Source organism: Bos javanicus, chromosome 1 (genome assembly GCF_032452875.1).
Source record: "Bos javanicus breed banteng chromosome 1, ARS-OSU_banteng_1.0, whole genome shotgun sequence".
In the NCBI taxonomy this organism is placed as follows: Eukaryota; Metazoa; Chordata; class Mammalia; order Artiodactyla; family Bovidae; genus Bos; species Bos javanicus.
Window position 1 is genome coordinate 74113164 of NC_083868.1, and position 17918 is coordinate 74131081.

Below are 17918 nucleotides of genomic sequence, written 5' to 3' on the forward strand. Positions count from 1 at the left end.
CACCCCCAATTTACTGAGGGCACCATCATGGACCAAGGACCTCAGTTAGGCTATGCTGACCTGGCTTACAAGATTAGAGGGAGATGGTCTCTCTGGAGAATGCTTGGTAGGCTTTGAACAGGACCTGGGCCAGTCTGATTTGGAGGGTCAGGGGATGGCAGGGAGGAAAGAAACAAAGAACATCACTGAGAGGAAAAACCTGGAAGGAGGAAACATTCTGGCTGAAAAGAGAAAATCTAATGCTAAATTTCCATTTCTCTGGGCACTTAAGGAGATTGAGTGGCTCCTTAAAGAGGATAAATTTTCTGCCTGCCACAGAGTAAGGTACACAGGTTCTTTATTTGGATTATTTTCTGTGTAATTGGAATAAATTTGCATTACCTTTCCAACTCCTTATCTTTGGTAATAATATTAACTTCTAGCAGATGGTCCCATCAAAGACGTTGACAATGCAAAGTTCTCAATGAAGGCAAGTAAGAGACTTGCTCTAGTCTAGTAGAAGTAGAACTTGAAGAAATTATGCTATAGCAAAAGATATTTTTAATAACATTTACTTTTTTCTGATTATGACTTTAAGGCATGTTTGTTGTGGAAATTTAGAAGAATTTCACTTTCCATTTTTTTTCCAGAAGATGCAGACAAACAAAAACTCTCCCATTAGAGGTATTTACTCTTAGAATTTTGCTGTGTTTCCTCTTCTTTTTTTCTTCGTCTATGCATCTGTGGATAAAAAAACATGAACATGTGGTTCATGTTGCATGTAAAAATTTACATCTTGCATTTTTTAAATAGGTGTTTTAATGGGGACCATTTTTAAAGTCTTTATTGAATTTGTACAATATTGCTCCTGCTTTGTGGTTTGGTTTTTTGGCTGCAGGGCATGTGGGATCTTAGATCCCTGACCAGGGATTGATCCCACATCCTCTTCACCGGAAGGTGAAATCTTAACAACTGAACCACCAGGGAAGTCCCCTACACCTTGTTTTTCACTTAGTATTTGACGACCTTTTCATCTTATTAAATATTTGTGAAAATTTTGATATCTAATAAATGTATAATATTACATCATATTGGATATATTCACTTTTAAGTATGCTCTGCTAAATTTTTTGTATATGTACATTTTTAATATGGCCAAGATTATTACCTTAGGAAAAATTTCTAGAAGTGGAATAAAGTGGTTATAACAAAAGCTATGGCTTTTCCAGTAGTCATGTACAGATGTGAGAACTGGACAATAAAAAAGGCTCAGTGCCAAAGAATTGATGCCTTCGAACTGTGGTGCCAGAGAAGACTCTTGAGAGTCCTTTGGACAGCAAGGAGATTGAACCAGTCCATCCTAAAGGAAATCAACCCTGAATATTCATTGGAAGGACTGATGATGAAGCTGGAGCTCCAATACTTTGACCACCTGATGCACACAGCCAACTCATTGAAAAAGACCCTGATGCTAGGAAAGATTGAGGGCAGGAGGAGAAGGGGACAACAGAGGATGAGATGGTTGGATGGCCTCACTGACTCCATGGACATGGGTTTGAGCAAACTCCGGGAGATGGTGAAGGACAAGGAAGCCTGGTGTGCTGCAGTCCATGGGGTCACAAAGAGTCGGACACAACTGAGTGACTGAACAACAACACAACAACAACAAAAGTATGTGTTCCAGACAGTTGATGTCAGGAAAATGAGAGCAGAGAAATTAAACCCCTCACAACAGTGTTTGGTACATGGCAAATATTCAATGAATGTTAAGTATAATTGCTGCAAGGATATTCCATTTGGTCAATATTAAAAACTAACCTTCCAGAAGACCCCTTGTCATTCTTAACATTAAGCACATCATTAAATATTTTAATAGTAATTGAAAATACTGTGAATCAGAATTCTAAGCTTTGTGAATGACATCTGGGGTAAGAAATGCGGTTTTGGCAAAAGGGAATTGAAGAAATTAGCAATAGGCCTTCCAAGACTAGATTAACGGGATGAGAAATACCATGGAATGGAATCGTGAGACAAATGTCCCCATTGCATCTTGATGGAAATGTGACCAGGGCTCATGCTGGAATGGTATGTGTGTGGGTGTGCGTGTGTGACACTGTGGCACCTGAGGGAAAGAGATGCAAGGCTCTTGTGATGCCTAACATCTTCCTGGGGCTGGGGGTCCCCAGCAGATCAGGTTTGGGGCTGTGCACCCGGGAGCAGTCACAGATTATTGAAGGCAGAAAACAAGCCAAATGGGGTCAGTCCTTTGAGGAAGGAGGCAGGCCAGCTGTTGTCCAGATCGGAATGGAATATTCAGTTGTGGAGAAGGTATAAGCTGGGGACCATCTGTTCTAACATAGAGGTTAAAAGATCACAGCAAGGAAAATCCGGGAGATCTTAAACTAAGGAGGATTGTTGAGGAATTAAATTTCAGTAAAGGATACTGGGATTTAGGAAGGTATCAAAGAGTAGGTTAAGACAACAAGGGTGGGAGCATTGCCTCTAGGGACTCACAGTCTAAAATGCATCTGGGTTGGCGGTCCGAGATTGTAAGGATTGTACAGGGTATTTAGAGGTGGAGTGTATGGTCAGGCCACCCAAGATGGCTGTTCTTTTGTTCTCTGTGCATCCCTTGCCCAACCAGGGCTTGCTTCACTTGCACTCTACCCACACGACTGACTTTCCTGTGTACTTAACCCAGGCCCCAGCTAATGATGGCTTATCAATGCAGTGATGAGGGGCATGCCCCTCTGCTGGTTTCCCTGGTAACTAATGAGCCTATCTGAGTTCAGTTCCCCCTATAACTGATAATCTCCCCTCTCCTCAACCCCCTTCCCCCTGGGAACAAAAAGTGCCACCATGTCCTGCCTGCTGTGCCCCACACATGGTGGGGTGTTGCTCCAGGACCTTGCTTTGGACGTGTAAACTGCCCCCATCCATTAAATCATTGTTGGTTCTTTGCTGACTCTGGGCTACTTCTTCAGTCTTGAAGCTGGGCAAGCACAGGCCTTGTAGGTTTGTGCTGCTCAAACCCAACACCACCACTACTTATAAACTAGATAACTAATAAGGACCTAATGTATAGCACAGGGAACTCTACTCAATACTCTGTGATGGCCTCTATAGGAAAAGCATCTAAAAAATAGTGGATATATGTATAACTGATTCACTTAGCTATACGCATGAAACACAACATTGTACTCCAACTGTACTCCAATAAAAATGGAAAAAAACAAAATAAAATGAGTCTGTGTTTCTTCCCCTGGAGGGGAAGAAAGTGCTTTGATTTGCTCCTTTCAACAGCCACACAGGTTTGTGAACTGAGGACTTGGACACTCCCTTCTGCATGGATTTTACCTTTATTACTTCCCATGATGCTCATTCACTGTGGTCTTGTGATCTGCCCTTCATGGAGTACTTGATCTTATTCTGAGCAGGACTAAGTGCTTTACAAGATCACAAGGATGAGGCAAATTGTAGCTTTCATCGAACAGACGAGGAAACTGAGGCTCACGGCAGTGAAGTGACTTGTCAAGATCACGTGGCAAGAGAACAAGAGACAGGAAGTTAATGTGTTTCCCACCTCCTGTCCCAAATACTTGACTATTAATAGGCACTTAGTATGTGAGCTCCTGATTGCCAGATGCCAGAAGAGTGCTGACAAGGAAGGTACCCCATGCAGATGTACCAGAAGTAGAGAGGAGGGGCAGGCTGGGACGCCTCATGTACAGAGTGGGACGTCTAGATTGGAATTGCACAAGCAGCAATCCCAAGAGTTCCTTCTAATGGCAAGATTATCTGACTCTGAGGTTGCCCACCTTGGATAGTGAAGCTAACAAAACTTGGCTGGGATTCTCCCACTTTGCGGTGCTCTTTGATGGCCTTGCAAAAGTCCCTGGAAATCTACCACTCCAAATCTGGCCCCTAGTAGGCCTGGCAGGAGGCCTTCTGTGAAGTTCAAAAGAAGCTCCTAGGCAAATATTTGCCACATTGACTCTGCACTAAGCACTTTATATGCATTATCTCACCTGTCTTGTTATCAAAATGCAAGAGATTTATTAGAGGTTAAGGAATTTGTTTTAGATCACACTGAATTTAAGTGGCAAGGTAATAATTGGAGCCCAAGACACTGGACATAAAAGCTCATATGCTTTTTGACTTTATTGACATATAAATAGACTACAATACACTGAGAATATATAAAGTATAAAATATGTCAAGTGTATACCTGTGAGATGATCACCACAATCAAAAGGACTGAAGCCCTTTCTCATCAACACTGGGTAGCAGCTTCTCTCTATTAATCCTAATTCTTCTCTTGGCTTCACCAGATCAGTGTCAGTTCCATCCTATATGACAAGCAGTCAGATGACCAACCTGTGCTTCCTAAATCTTCTGTTTTTCTATTCCTCAAGTACCTTTGAGAGTTCTTACCAAAGCACTTCATGGGACATAACTGAGTTTCTCTTATCAGCTTGTTAACCCTCCCACACTGATTTTGCCCAGGTAATTGAATATCTGGATGATTTTTCAATCTGCAAAAAGCCATGCAACTATTGTCACAGAGCACACAGGGTGCAGCCAGGCCTGTGGGTGGCAGGCTGCAGTGCCCAGAGCAAGGCCTAGTGAGGCAGGCTCAGTGGCCAGGGTTGGGATGTCTTTGATTTAACTTGGCCTACTCCAAATGATGACATCTTTCAACCAATTGGTTTGTGTGTGTGTGTATTTTAAAAGATTAATAAAATTATTTTTTCTTATTATTTATTTTTATCAAAGTATGGTTGATTTACAGTATTAATCTCAGGTATACAGCATAGTGATTCAGTATTTTTATAGATTATACTTCCCTTAAAGTTATTACAGAATAATGGCTGTATTTTCCTGTGCTGTGCAATATATCCTTGTTGCTTATCTATTTTATACATTGTAGTTTGTATCTCCTGATCACATACCCCTATCTTGCCCCTCCCTGCTAGAATAAAAAAGATTTGTCTTTTTTCCCCATTTTCTGTGTCTATGTAGAATAAATATACAAATAGTATTTATAATATGCTTTGTATTTATATGTGCTTTGTATATGTATGTATATTATATGTATATATCTGTTTCATATAAAAATATTTTTAGGGAAGAAAAAATTCCCAGGTATAGTTATCTTTAACTTCCACTAATTTTTCCTTTAAAAAATATTCTTATAATTTGTTTGACACTATGTATGTATGTATACACTATCTTACTCATCCTTACAACCACCTCACAGTGTAGAGCATGAGTATTATTCCATTTCACAAATGAAAAAGTGAACTAATGCCCTATAGGGTGAATGGGATATAAACAAACAGAGACACAAAGTAGGCAGACAATGACAAGTGTCCTGGGACCAGAGGAAGACTAAAGGGGTAGTAAGCTGCTAAGGCCCCAGTGCAAGGAGAAGTACAGGGACATTCCTGTGACAGACACGGGAAGAAAGCAATGTTTCACGGAGCCTTGCAGAGGAGGTCAGTGGCAAGACAGAGAAGGCCCCCCAAAAAACCTCTATTAGAACAGAGATTGAGCTGGAAGCAGGGGAACTTGTTTTGAAGTTGCGTTTGCATGACAAACTCAGTTTTTCCTTAGATTATTAATCTAAGATGATTGAGTAGAGTTAGTGGAGGGCCTGGGCAAGCCGAAGACCTCAGCAAGCTCCCTTTGATACCTCACAATGGAGGGACAGGTTTGAGTACTAGAAGTGCTTCAGTTCCAATTTCCACTCAGTTTCCCATCAGGAAATAACACTTCCCATTTGCTTAAGGCATTGGGAGACACCTGTAAGCTCTGAACTTTATGAGGCATTCACTGCAGTTTCTTCTCCCTTCCCAAATATCATGGGTTGATACACTTGAGAATCTCTTTCCTTCTGTGCAGTGTCACTTGCTGATGAATTATGAAAACCATAACTAGCAAAAGTCATCCTAAAGTGGACGTGAGGGAGAATGGCAAACAAGGAGCCCAGTAGCCACTCCCAGTTTTGCCTTTCTCTTTCCATCTCCATAGGGGAGAGTTCTGACAGAATGCGGTCCACTGGAGAAGGGGATGGCAAACCACTTCCGTATTCTTGCCTTGAGAACACCATGAACAGTATGAAAAGGTAAAAAGATAGGACACTGAAAGATGAACTCCCCAGGTTGGTAGGTGCCCAATATGCTACTGGAGATCAGTGGAGAAATAACTCTAGAAAGAATGAAGAGACAGAGTCAAAGCAAAAGCAGCACCCAGTTGTGGATGTGACTGGTGATAGAAGCAAGGTCCGATGCTGTGAAGAGCAATATCGCATAGGAACCTGGAATGTCAGGTCCATGAATCAAGGAAAATCGGAAGTGGTCAAACAGGAGATGGCAAGAGTGAGCGTCGACACGCTAGGAATCAGCGAACTAAAATGGACTGGAATGGGTGTATTTAACTCAGATGACCATTATATCTACTACTGTGGGCAGGAATCCCTTAGAAGAAATGGAGTAGCCATCATGGTCAACAAAAGAGTCCAAAATGCAGTACTTGGATGCAATCTCAAAAATGACACAATGATCTCTGTTCGTCTCCAAGGCAAACCATTCAATATTACGGTAATCCAAGGCTATGCCCTGACCAGCAATGCTGAAGAAGCTAAAGTTGAATAATTCTATGAAGACCTACAAGACCTTCTAGAACTAACACCCCCAAAAGATGTCCTTTTCATTATAGGAGACGAATGCAAAAGTAGGAAATCAAGAGACACCTGGAGTAACAGGCAAATTTGGCCTTGGAGTACAGAATGAAGCAGGGCAAAGGCTAACAGAGTTTTGCCAAGAGAATGCACTGGTCATAGCAAACACCCTGTTCCAACAACACAAGAGAAGACTCTACACATGGACATCACCAGATGGTCAACACCAAAATCAGATTGATTATATTCTTTGCAGCCAAAGGTGGAGAAGCTCTATACAGTCAGCAAAAGCAAGACTAGGAGCTGACTGTGGCTCAGATCATGAACTCCTTATTGCCAAATTCAGACTTAAATTGAAGAAAGTAGGGAAAACCACTAGACCATTCAGGTATGACCTAAATCAAATCCCTTATGATTACACAGTGGAAGTAAGAAATAGATTTAACGGACTAGATCTGCTAGACAGAGTGCCTGATGAACTATGGACGGGGGTTTGCGACATTGTACAGGAGACAGGGATCAAGACCATCACCGAGAAAAAGAAATGCCAAAAAAGCAAAATGGATGTCTGAGGAGGCCTTACAAATAGCTGTGAAAAGAAGAGAAGCAAAAAGCAAAGGAGCAAAGGAAAGATATAAGCATCTGAATGCAGAGTTCCAAGGAATAGCAAGGAGAGATAAAAGAAAAAGCCTTCCTCAGTGATCAGTGCAAAGAAATAGAGGAGAACAATAGAATGGGAAAGACAAGAGATCTCTTCAAGAAAATTAGAGATACCAAGGGGACATTTCATGCAAAGATGGGCTTGATAAAGGACAGAAATGGTATGGACCTAACAGAAGCAGAAGATATTAAGAAGAGGTGGCAAGAATACACAGAAGAACTATACAAAAAAGATCTTCATGACCCAGATAATAATGATAGTGTGATCACTCACCGAGAGCCAGACATCCCAGAATTTGAAGTCAAGTGGGCCTTAGGAAGCATCACTATGAACAAAGCTAGTGGAGGTGATGAAATTCCAGTTGAGCTATTTCAAATCCTGAAAGATGATGCTGTGAAAGTGCTGCACTCAATATGCCAGCAAATTTGGAAAACTCAGCAGTGGCCATAGGACTGGAAAAGGTCAGTTTTCATTCCAATCCCAAAGAAAGACAATGCCAAAGATTGCTCAAACTACCGTACAATTGCACTCATCTCACATGCAAGTAATGCTCAAAATTCATCAAGCCAGGCTTCAACGATACATGAACCATGAAATTCCAGATGTTCAAGCTGGTTTTAGAAAAGTCAGAGGAACTGGAAATCAAATTGCCAACATCTGTTGGATCATCGAAAAAGCAAGAGAGTTTCAGAAAAATATCTATTTCTGGTATATTGACTATGCCAAATCCTTGGACTGGTTGGATCCCCACAAACTGTGGAAAATTCTGAAAGAGATGGGAGTACCAGACCACTTGACCTGCCTCCTGAGAAATCTGTATGCAGGTCAAGAAGCAACAGTTAGAACTGGACATGGAACAACAGACTGGTTCTGAATAGGAAAAGGAGTACGTCAAGGCTGTATATTGTCACCCTGCTTATTTAACTTATATGCAGAGTACATCATTGGAGAAGGCAATGGCAACCCATTCCAGTACTCTTGCCTGGAAACTCCCATGGATGGAGGAGCCTGGTAGGCTGCAGTCCATGGGGTGGCGAAGAGTCGGACACAACTGAGCAACTTCACTTTCATGCATTGGAGAAGGAAATGGCAATCCACTCTGGTGTTCTTGCCTGGAGAATCCCAGGGACAGGCAAGCCTGGTGGGCTGCTGTCTATGGGGTTGCACAGAGTCGAACATGACTGAAGCAACGTAGCAGCAGCAGCGACAGCAGAGTATATCATAAGAAACACTAGCCTGGATGAAGCACAAGCTGGAATCAAGAATGCTGGGAGAAATATCAATAACCTCAGATATGCAGATGATACCACCCTTATGGCAGAAAGTGAAGAAGAACTAAATATCCTCTTGATGAATGCAAAAGAGGAGAGTAAAAAAGGTGACTTAAAGCTCAAAATCCAGTAAACTAAGATCATGGCATCTGGTCCCATCACTTCATGGCAAATAGATGGGGAAACAGTGACAGACTTTTATTTTCTTGGGCTCCAAAATCACTGCAGATGGTGATTGCAGCCATGAAATTAAAAGACGCTTGCTCCTTGGAAGAAAAGTTATGACCAATCTAGACAGTGTATTAAAAAGCAGAGACATTACTTTGCCAACAAAGGTCCATGTAGTCAAGGCTATGGTTTTTCCAGTGGTCATGTATGGATGTGAGAGTTGGACTATAAAGAAAGCTGAGTGCAGAATTGATGCTTTTGAACTGTGGTTTGGAGAAGACTCTTGAGAGTCCCTTGGACTGCAAGGAGATCCCACCAGTCCATCCTAAAGGAAATCAGTCCTGAATAATCATTGAAAGGAGTGATGTTGAAGGTGAAACTGCAATACTTTGGCCACCTGATGCAAAGAACTGACTCATTTGAAAAGATCCTGATGCTGGGAAAGATTGAAGGCAAGAGGAGAAGGGGACAACAGAAGATGAGATGGTTGGATGGCATCACCAGCTTAACGGACATGAGTTTGAGTAAACTCTGGGATTTGGTGATGGGCAGGAAGGCCTAGCATGCTGCAGTCCATAGGGTCGCAAAGAGTCAGACACAACTGAGTGACTGAACTGAACTGAACTGAACTCCATCTCCAGCAGGGACCTGTTTTGGATTCCCACCAGGAGGCTCAGCCCTGTTCCTGGGTCATCCCACAGCGGGGGTACCAAACCCAGACCAGCCTCACTCTACACCAGGAGCTCCAAGTCACACCCCTCCAGTCTGACCAGAGGCAGTTCTCTTGGTAGAGACAGAATAGGATGGTCAAATAGTTAGCTTAGAAACCCCATTAGGGAATTGTAGATAGAGAGGGAAATTTAGGGGATTGGGGAGACCACAGTAGGACTAATGGTCACTCAAGAAAGTAATGGAAAAATTCTGAAACAATGTGGGCTTGCTTGACTCATAAAGCAAAATAAGTCACTTAGTATCACAGTCAGATAGGCTTGCTTTATGGTAAAATCAAGCTAACTTGCTTTGAAAACAAAACCATGCAACAGAAGCATGAGACATGACGCCCCCCCAAAAAAAACTATGGTGCCATGAGACCTATATCTTCCTCAGTGAGCTCAGTGAGCTAGTAACACCCTAAACATGTTCTTTGGCCCCAAGACATGTTCTTTGCACCATGCAACCAAAACAATAAAACAATAGCAGAAAATAAGGACTACGATCTGCCCAGTGGTGTCATCAAGTTAATGACTCCCAAAACAGGGTCTGTGTACACAAAAAATAATCACTTATGGGAAAGTGACTTTTCAAAATGAAAGACTCTCATTGCACTGAGACTTGAAAATATTTTTTCCAAAGTGCTATGACAAACCTGGCCTGACCATACAGGGAAGGACTAGCAAACTTTCCTTGCTCTACATGGTGGAGGAACTGATGATGGAAATGTGATGTCTACTCAAGAGAGACAATGAAGACCTTTTCCTCCTCCCCTCTCTTCCTCTGATTATAAAAATGTAACTCACTGAGTACCCAGGGCAGCACAACACTTGCCTTCCCACTTATGAGCCTTCAGTTCAGTTCAGTTCAGTTCAGTCGCTCATTCGTGTCCGACTCTTTGCGACCCCATGAATAGCAGCACACCAGGCCTCCCTGTCCATCACCAACTCCTGGAGTTCACTCAGACTCACGTCCATTGAGTCAAGCATCCTATTCTAATAAATCACTTCTTACCTATTACTTTGTCTCTTGCTGAATTCTTTTCTGCACTGAGACATACAAGACTGTGGGGCCAGAGCTCTTTGAAACCCTGGAAATGACACCTAACAGTTTCACTCTGATTCTGCTAACTGGGCTTCTGTCTCATTCCCAAACGTAAGATCTCCTGTGGGTACTACTGTTCCCAAGTTCCTGTTTGGCAGCCTGCCTCAAGCCCTAGATCCTTCTTAGGAGTAAGGACTAGGCTTTCTCTTGCCAGGCTCCTACCCAGAATTGGAACACTCCCCCAGGCTCAAAGTCTCTGGCTGGGCTTGGCCACTAGAGAATAGACTCCTGGAGCCAGCTTCCTGTTTGGATTTCCAAGTATCACCTGCCCCATGTTCCTCATGGCTGGACTTAGCTGCTTTTTGGAAACATTTCCACTTTTGTCTTATGGCCTCCTTTCTACGGCCAACTGCTCTCCTGAGCTGTAGGCAAAGATTGCCATAGACAATTGGCTAGATTGAACTTCCTTTGTTAGCACCTGCAAATTCAGCAGTTTGCTATGTACAGATATCAAGTCCATTGGATATGTTCACGATCCTTTCTATTCTGCCTAAATCTGTAATTGGATACATCCTACAATTCTGTGATATGGCCATAGCTTTGGCACCCCACTCCAGTACTCCTGCCTGGAAAATCCCATGGACGGAGGAGCCTGGTGGGCTCCTCCATGGGGTTGCTAAGAGTCGGACACGATTGAGTGACTTCACTTTCACTTTTCACTTTCCTGCATTGAAGAAGGAAATGGCAACCCACTCCAGTGTTCTTGCCTGGAGAATCCCAGGGACGGGGGAGCCTGGTGGGCTGCTGCCTATGGGGTCGCACAGAGTCGGACATGACTGAAGCGACTTAGCAATAGCAGCAGTTACCCAGTTAGTGGATTCTGCAATTGTTCTATTTAAATTGGACTTTCCAAATGAAATCCTCTTTTAAATATACTAGAGAGACTGTTCAAAGAATCCTATTCTGATTCCTTCGCAAAAAAGTGGGTAGCAATATGGTGCAGCGTAAAGTACGTTATGGGCCTCCCTAGTGGCTCAGTGGTAAAGAACCCACCTGCAATGAACGAGACACAGGTTAGGCGTGTATTCTGGAGAACTGTCTTCTGGAGAAGGAAATGGCAACCTACTCCAGAATTCTTGCGACACAGGTTAGGCGTGTATTCTGGAGAACTGTCTTCTGGAGAAGGAAATGGCAACCTACTCCAGAATTCTTGCGACACAGGTTAGGCGTGTATTCTGGAGAACTGTCTTCTGGAGAAGGAAATGGCAACCTACTCCAGAATTCTTGCGACACAGGTTAGGCGTGTATTCTGGAGAACTGTCTTCTGGAGATCTTCTGGAGAAGGAAATGGCAACCTACTCCAGAATTCTTGCCTAGGAAATCCCACGGACACAGGAGCCTGGTGGGCTACAGTCCCTGGGGTCGCAGAGAGTCAGACACGACTGAGTGACTAAACGATAATAACAATAACAAAGTACCTTATATAAGACTCGAGTTCTTTATTTGAGGCCCACTTTTCATAGACTGTGACCTCAGAAAATCATTGTACAGTCTTCTTGGAACTTTTTCTTCATCTGAGAAAAAAATGAAGGTAATGTAGTAATTTCTAAGATCCAGTCTACTTGTAACAATCCGTGATTCTTAATAATTCTACCTTAGCATGCATGATTTTGCATGTTCAAAATTTCTGTTAGAAGTTCTCAAAAGTAAGTACGCTGGCATGAAGTTTCTGCCTGGGGATTTACTCTTCTGGCTTCCATTTTTATAGACTGTCCTTAATGACCTGGTATTGTTGTAATAGTTGCCAACTGAGATGCACTTCACAGAAGAGAAGCTGCCTTACCTCCAGAGAGGAGTTTTTCATTTTTGAAAATAACAGAAAGCCAGGTGGTTGCTTCTGAAGGTGGACCAATGGGCCAAGTCACCATAAGGAAGGTCAGAACCCGATGCCAAGCAGGGATATTTGAGAGCAATACTTCTGAGAAGTAGAGACAGTGGTAACCTGCTCTTTTCTACTGTAATTAATGGGGAGTCCCTGTATATTTGTATTAGACTCTTTTTTCCTAGGGTTGCTAAATGTTTCATAAATGAAATTAATTCAATTAAACTTCACAGCACCACCTTGAGGTAGGTAATTCCTCTGTGGGACATCACATCTTTGCTTGCTACGATGTCATGTGCAGATTATACAGTAGTGCAGATTAGGACAACTAATAATGAGATGAGTTTAGATGAAGTTCTAGAGTTAAAGGTCTCAAGTGCTTTGCAAATAAGCAGACTGGAGGAACGAAGACTGGAGACGAAGCTTGAGGCAGCTCATTGCCAATGATGACAAGCAGAGACATCACGCTCATTTTGATTTCCACTTTGTGTTGAGGACACATGACCCTGAACTGGTCTTTGTGACCCCTTTGTGACTCAGCTCCTACAGCTCTCAAGTGGGGGCAGTAATATTACTCATCCACTTACTTCATAGAGATGTTGCAAGGAATAATATTTGTAACTGCTGTGGAGTTCTCAGATGAAAGGTGGAGGTTAATACATGCTGATTACCACTTATCTTCACACCATCTAAATGGGTTAGGATGTGAAGAAGACACAGGCCCAGAGTCCTGGCAGAAACTGGAAGTGTCATTATTTCTATTTTGCATCCATTATAAACACCCAAAAAGGTTGAAAAATAGAGCAGTGGTCATGCTCCTGGGATAAATGAAAGCAAACTGAAACACCAGATCAGCAAAGAGGCAGCTAATTTTTGGTTTTCTTCTGTTTTTCTTCTCCGTTCTTATTTGAAATGGAGTATTTGAGAGGGAATGGCTGAAGCAACATTTTCTCTTGGGAATTCCTCTCAATTCTAAGCTATCAATATATAAATATGTGTGTATTATTCAGATTCCTAAGAATGGGCTCACATGTGTGTTTTTCAGTGGGCCTTTGCTTTCAGTCTTCTTTGTCAGTAATGTTTTCTCTATCTCTCCATCTCCATTTATCTAGGTTGGCATGGAGCTTCCTACCTCCATGAAGTCTTTTTGTCCTTATCCTACCTCAACTTTCTCTGCCACTCTTTTGTAATTAGCACTTGTTTTGAAATTCATATTTTGGTGTTTGTCTTGCTTCTTAATGACTTAGCTCTTCCAAGGTATATTAACTCACATTCTCCTTCTAGTACAAGTTGGTACAATGAAGTGAATCAAACAAGTGTTAAATAAATGAATGAATGGTTTCTGCTAGAAAAGTGTCAAGATTTGAATTCAGATCACGCCAAACCCGCATCTGCTGCGCTCACCATGTCACTCTATACTCTGTGAGGCACATCCAGTGGAGAATATATTTCAAATGGGTGATATTAAGGAAGAGAGAGACTGATTTAAATAATGAAACTTTTAACTCCTTGGGTAAATTCTAGGGAGTGTAATAACTGAATTATATGATAAGATGTTTAATTTTGTGAGAAACTCCCAAAATGTTTTCCAAAGCACCATTTTGCATTCCCAGCAGCAATGACACCTTCTGTTCCACATCCTTGCTGGTATCTGGTGTTGGCAATGTTCCAGATTTTGGCCATTTTAATAGGTGTATAGGGATAGTTCCTTGTTGCTTGAATTTACAGTTCCCTGATGGCATAATCAAATGAGGTGATTATAAATAACAAACACAAAAGTTATTTACTTAAATTATTTCTTGGTTAATTAGTTTAGCCTTGATTATTAAATTCCTTGTTCCTAAACGTATGTCTCCACAAAAACCTGCACACAAATGTTTATAGCTGCCATTCTCATAGCCAAAACTTGGAAGCGACCAAGATGTCCTTTGGTAGGTGAGCAGATAAATGCACTGTGGTGCATCCAGACAGTGGAATAATATCCAACTCTAAAAGAAATGAGCCATCAAAACAAGACCAGGAGAACTTAAATGCATATTACTAAGCAAAAGAAATCAATTTGAAAAGGCAACATATTGTATGATTCCAACTATGTAACATTCTAAAAGCAACACTATGGAGACAGTAAAACATCAGCCATTGCCTGAGGTCATTGGAAAGTTAGGGATGAATAGTGGGAGGAGGGAGAATTTTTAGGGCAGAGAAACTATATGATACTACAGGAGTTAAAACTCACAGAACGGACAACGCCAAAAATGAATTCTAGTGTAAACTGTGGACCTTGAGTAAAAATGATGCGTCAGAGTAGGTTTAATTGGTAACAAATGTACCATTCTGGTGGGGAATGCTCATGTGGGAGGAAGGATGTATATTTTTAAAAAGTATATGAAAAATCTCTGTACCTTCTGCTCAACTTTAGTACAAACCTAAAAAATGCTCCAAAAAAGTCTATTGAAATTTATTTAAGTTAAAAATTATTTAATAAATAATAACTAATTTTCCAACAATGTTGTAAAAGGAAGTACATTTAACCTAGAGGGTTCAAAAACTCTTTCTATTGTCTAGAAAGACTGAGTTACTTTAGAACTTGCTTATTCAGTGATTCCTGTAACAGTCAAGTACAGGTTGATCAAGGAAAATATGCCTATTTGTGATGCTAGTTTATTTTCACTGACATCATTACTTACTGTATGAAGTTCAGACTCAGGCCATTCAGGTAATGACCTTAATCTCTATTTCCTGCCCTATCTCCCTTTTTCTTTCACTCACTCCTTGATTGCAGCAAAGGCGATGGATTACTTCTGGACCAGCTTGTGTGTTTCTCCTGATGGCTCCCTTGCTTTAGATGCTCTTTCCTATGACCCACTTCCAGTCTAAGCCCCAGCATCTCCACCTATTGAAGCTTTTCCTGTCTGACTTCAAGGTCCTTCTCAAATACTTCCTTCCCGAAGAGGCTCTCCTGGTCATATCGATTTAATATCTCTCAGAAAGCACTTCGATTATGCCAAATGAACCTGTAGTAGCTGTATTAACCTAACAATGAGGAACGTGGATTGGGAGAGCAGCATTGCCATATCCAAATACTTGCATTCGCTATTTATTTTCTGTGCTGGCATTTCCCAGTCTGCTAAGTGGGAAGGTCTAGAGTAGTAATGACTACAGAGGTTGTAGGATTGTAAATATGTGCATAAAATGCTCAGAATAGTGCCTGGTACATGGAAGTGTTCTGTAAATATTCTGTTTCCTTTTCATGGAATGTAGCTCCGTTTCTAGGTACACTCAATGCTTACAGACCAACAGTTCTAGACAAGGAAGGAGGCTGCCCATGAGTCATGTGGGCTGTAGAGGCACTTGGATATTTTACCATTAGAACTTCTGGAGGGATGTGAGGAAACTCATTATTTCAAAGTCCTCAGTTCTCCTGGACCATGTCGTTGAAATGGTTTTCCACGGACTTCTGGTTTTCAATAACATTTTTTTTTTTTTACATTCTTAAGGACTGATTTTGCTATTCAAGTTCGCCTTAAATATTGCTATGGCATAATCAGACCTGTTTAATGAGGTTAAGTTCGTGTGCAGTTTTTCCTGAAGCCCTTAATCAATTACACACTCATCTTAACCCCACAGTGGCACATGAATTGCCAAATGTATTCAGGAACCCAGTCAGAAGGAAGAAGTGCAGGAATTGCCAGTTCTAGACAACAGAATGAAACCCTTGTTTCTCACTTGCCCAGTAGCATGGGTATAGTTTTACCACTTCACACAGAAACATTCCTCAATCCTCATAAGTGGAGATGAAGTTTGAAGTCTCTTAAATATTTACATGACTCTTGCTAGAGCTCTAAAATAGTCACTTATCCTTTTTTGAGATATAATTTTTTTTGTTGTTGTTGAGAAACAATTCACATTTATAAAGTCTACCCTTTAAAAAGTGTACAATTTAGTGAGTTTAGTATTTTCACAAAGTTTTGCTGCCATAACCACCAATTCCAGAAGATTTTCATCCTCCTAAAAAGAAATCTCATACTCTTCATATTTTGATTTTGTGATAAAATGTTTTATTTATGTGGTTAAGTTGCACTAATAATTTTTAGAAATTCAGAGAGCTGCATGTATGTATAAATATAGTAATTAATATTATAATAGGCTATTTTTGAATGCTTATCTTAATGATACTTTACCATTTGTTCAATGTTTTACACACACACACACACACACACTTCAGTCTTTGACTTGCTAGGATTTTTCATATTAGGTTGGTGATCAATGCCAACATTTGTGGGTAGCTTGAAGGAGAGTGGGTGGACACACTGAAGGTAAAAATAACTCCCCTTTATTGAACACACACTGTTTCCCAGGGACTACCCCTCACACAGGAGGTAAGTTCTATTGCTATCATTTTTTATTCTACATGGGAGCAGATAGAGGCTTCTGGAGCTTATGAGACTTGTTTTCTCCACATGGCATAACTAGGAAAGGCCAAATTTGAACCCAGGCCCTCCAAAGAGGGTGGCAGAGAATGAGATGGTTGGATGGCATCATCACTGATTCAATGGACATGAGTTTGAGCAAACTCTGGGAGATAGTGAAGGACAGGGAAATCTGGTGTGCTGCAGTTCATGGGGTCACAAAGAATCATAACTTAGTGACTGAACCTCCAAAATCAGAGTACTTGCCCTTAAACACTGTGCTCTAGTGACTGCTGTTAAATTGGATGTCTAGCTTAATTATGATGACAGTCCTTGATCAGAGCTCTACAACGTGCTTCCCCAAGCCCCCATTCAATTCCTCCAGTTATTGGTTGAGAAGAGCCAGCTTCTGCAGGTAAAATGCTTATAGTGAGGCTGGCACAGATGGGCAGCTAGATTGCTTTTTTTTTCTCTTTCAGAGCAGACATGAATGTGTGTTGCTTCCACAGTACTGGGACTTCTGACAGTTGTCTTAGACTCCTAGTCCAGCTCTCAAAATAACTAAACACCTTTTACCACATTTGTTTGTATATTTGAATACTTACATCAGTTGGAGTGTAATATATGACTTGATTTATATATGTAGTCTCTGTGCTCAAATAATGTATGTTGAATGAATGTGTGAAAAAATTTAAAAATGAGTCTAGACTCCTTATGAGTTCAACCACCAGTATTTTAGTGAGAGGAGACTGCATGGTATAGTTTGATTATGCTTTCTTTTCCCTGCAAGTTTCTCAAAAAAGTAAACTTAATTCCACATACACGTTGAGTGGACTATTTTTTACACACACAGAGAAATGTGATTTCAAATACCTTTTGAAGAGGATTAGTCACAATTTTTACCTTTTGTAAGCAAAATGAATGAAGATCCTATTAAAAGTCGATGGATTGGGGCTTTCATGAATCAGATAAAATCTGCAGCTCTGTTAGAGTCCTTTTGCCTGTTGCCCACTCCTCGGAGAGGTCCTGCCAACTCTGCATTGTCCCGCCGGATTTGCAGTCAGATGTCTTGGGCTGGCAGGCACTGTGCAGGCAATGAGTTCTTTCCCTG

At 41.3% G+C, this 17918-nt stretch overlaps 1 long non-coding RNA gene across 1 annotated transcript; it reads right to left on the reverse strand.

Moving 5' to 3' along the window:
• Positions 1–372: 372 nt before the first annotated feature.
• Positions 373–17794, reverse strand: LOC133244916 (uncharacterized). Its single transcript, XR_009735550.1, has 3 exons — positions 17711–17794; positions 11995–12090; positions 373–720 (listed from the first exon to the last, which is right to left on the reverse strand). It is a non-coding gene; the product is annotated as an uncharacterized LOC133244916 (long non-coding RNA).
• Positions 17795–17918: the final 124 nt, after the last annotated feature.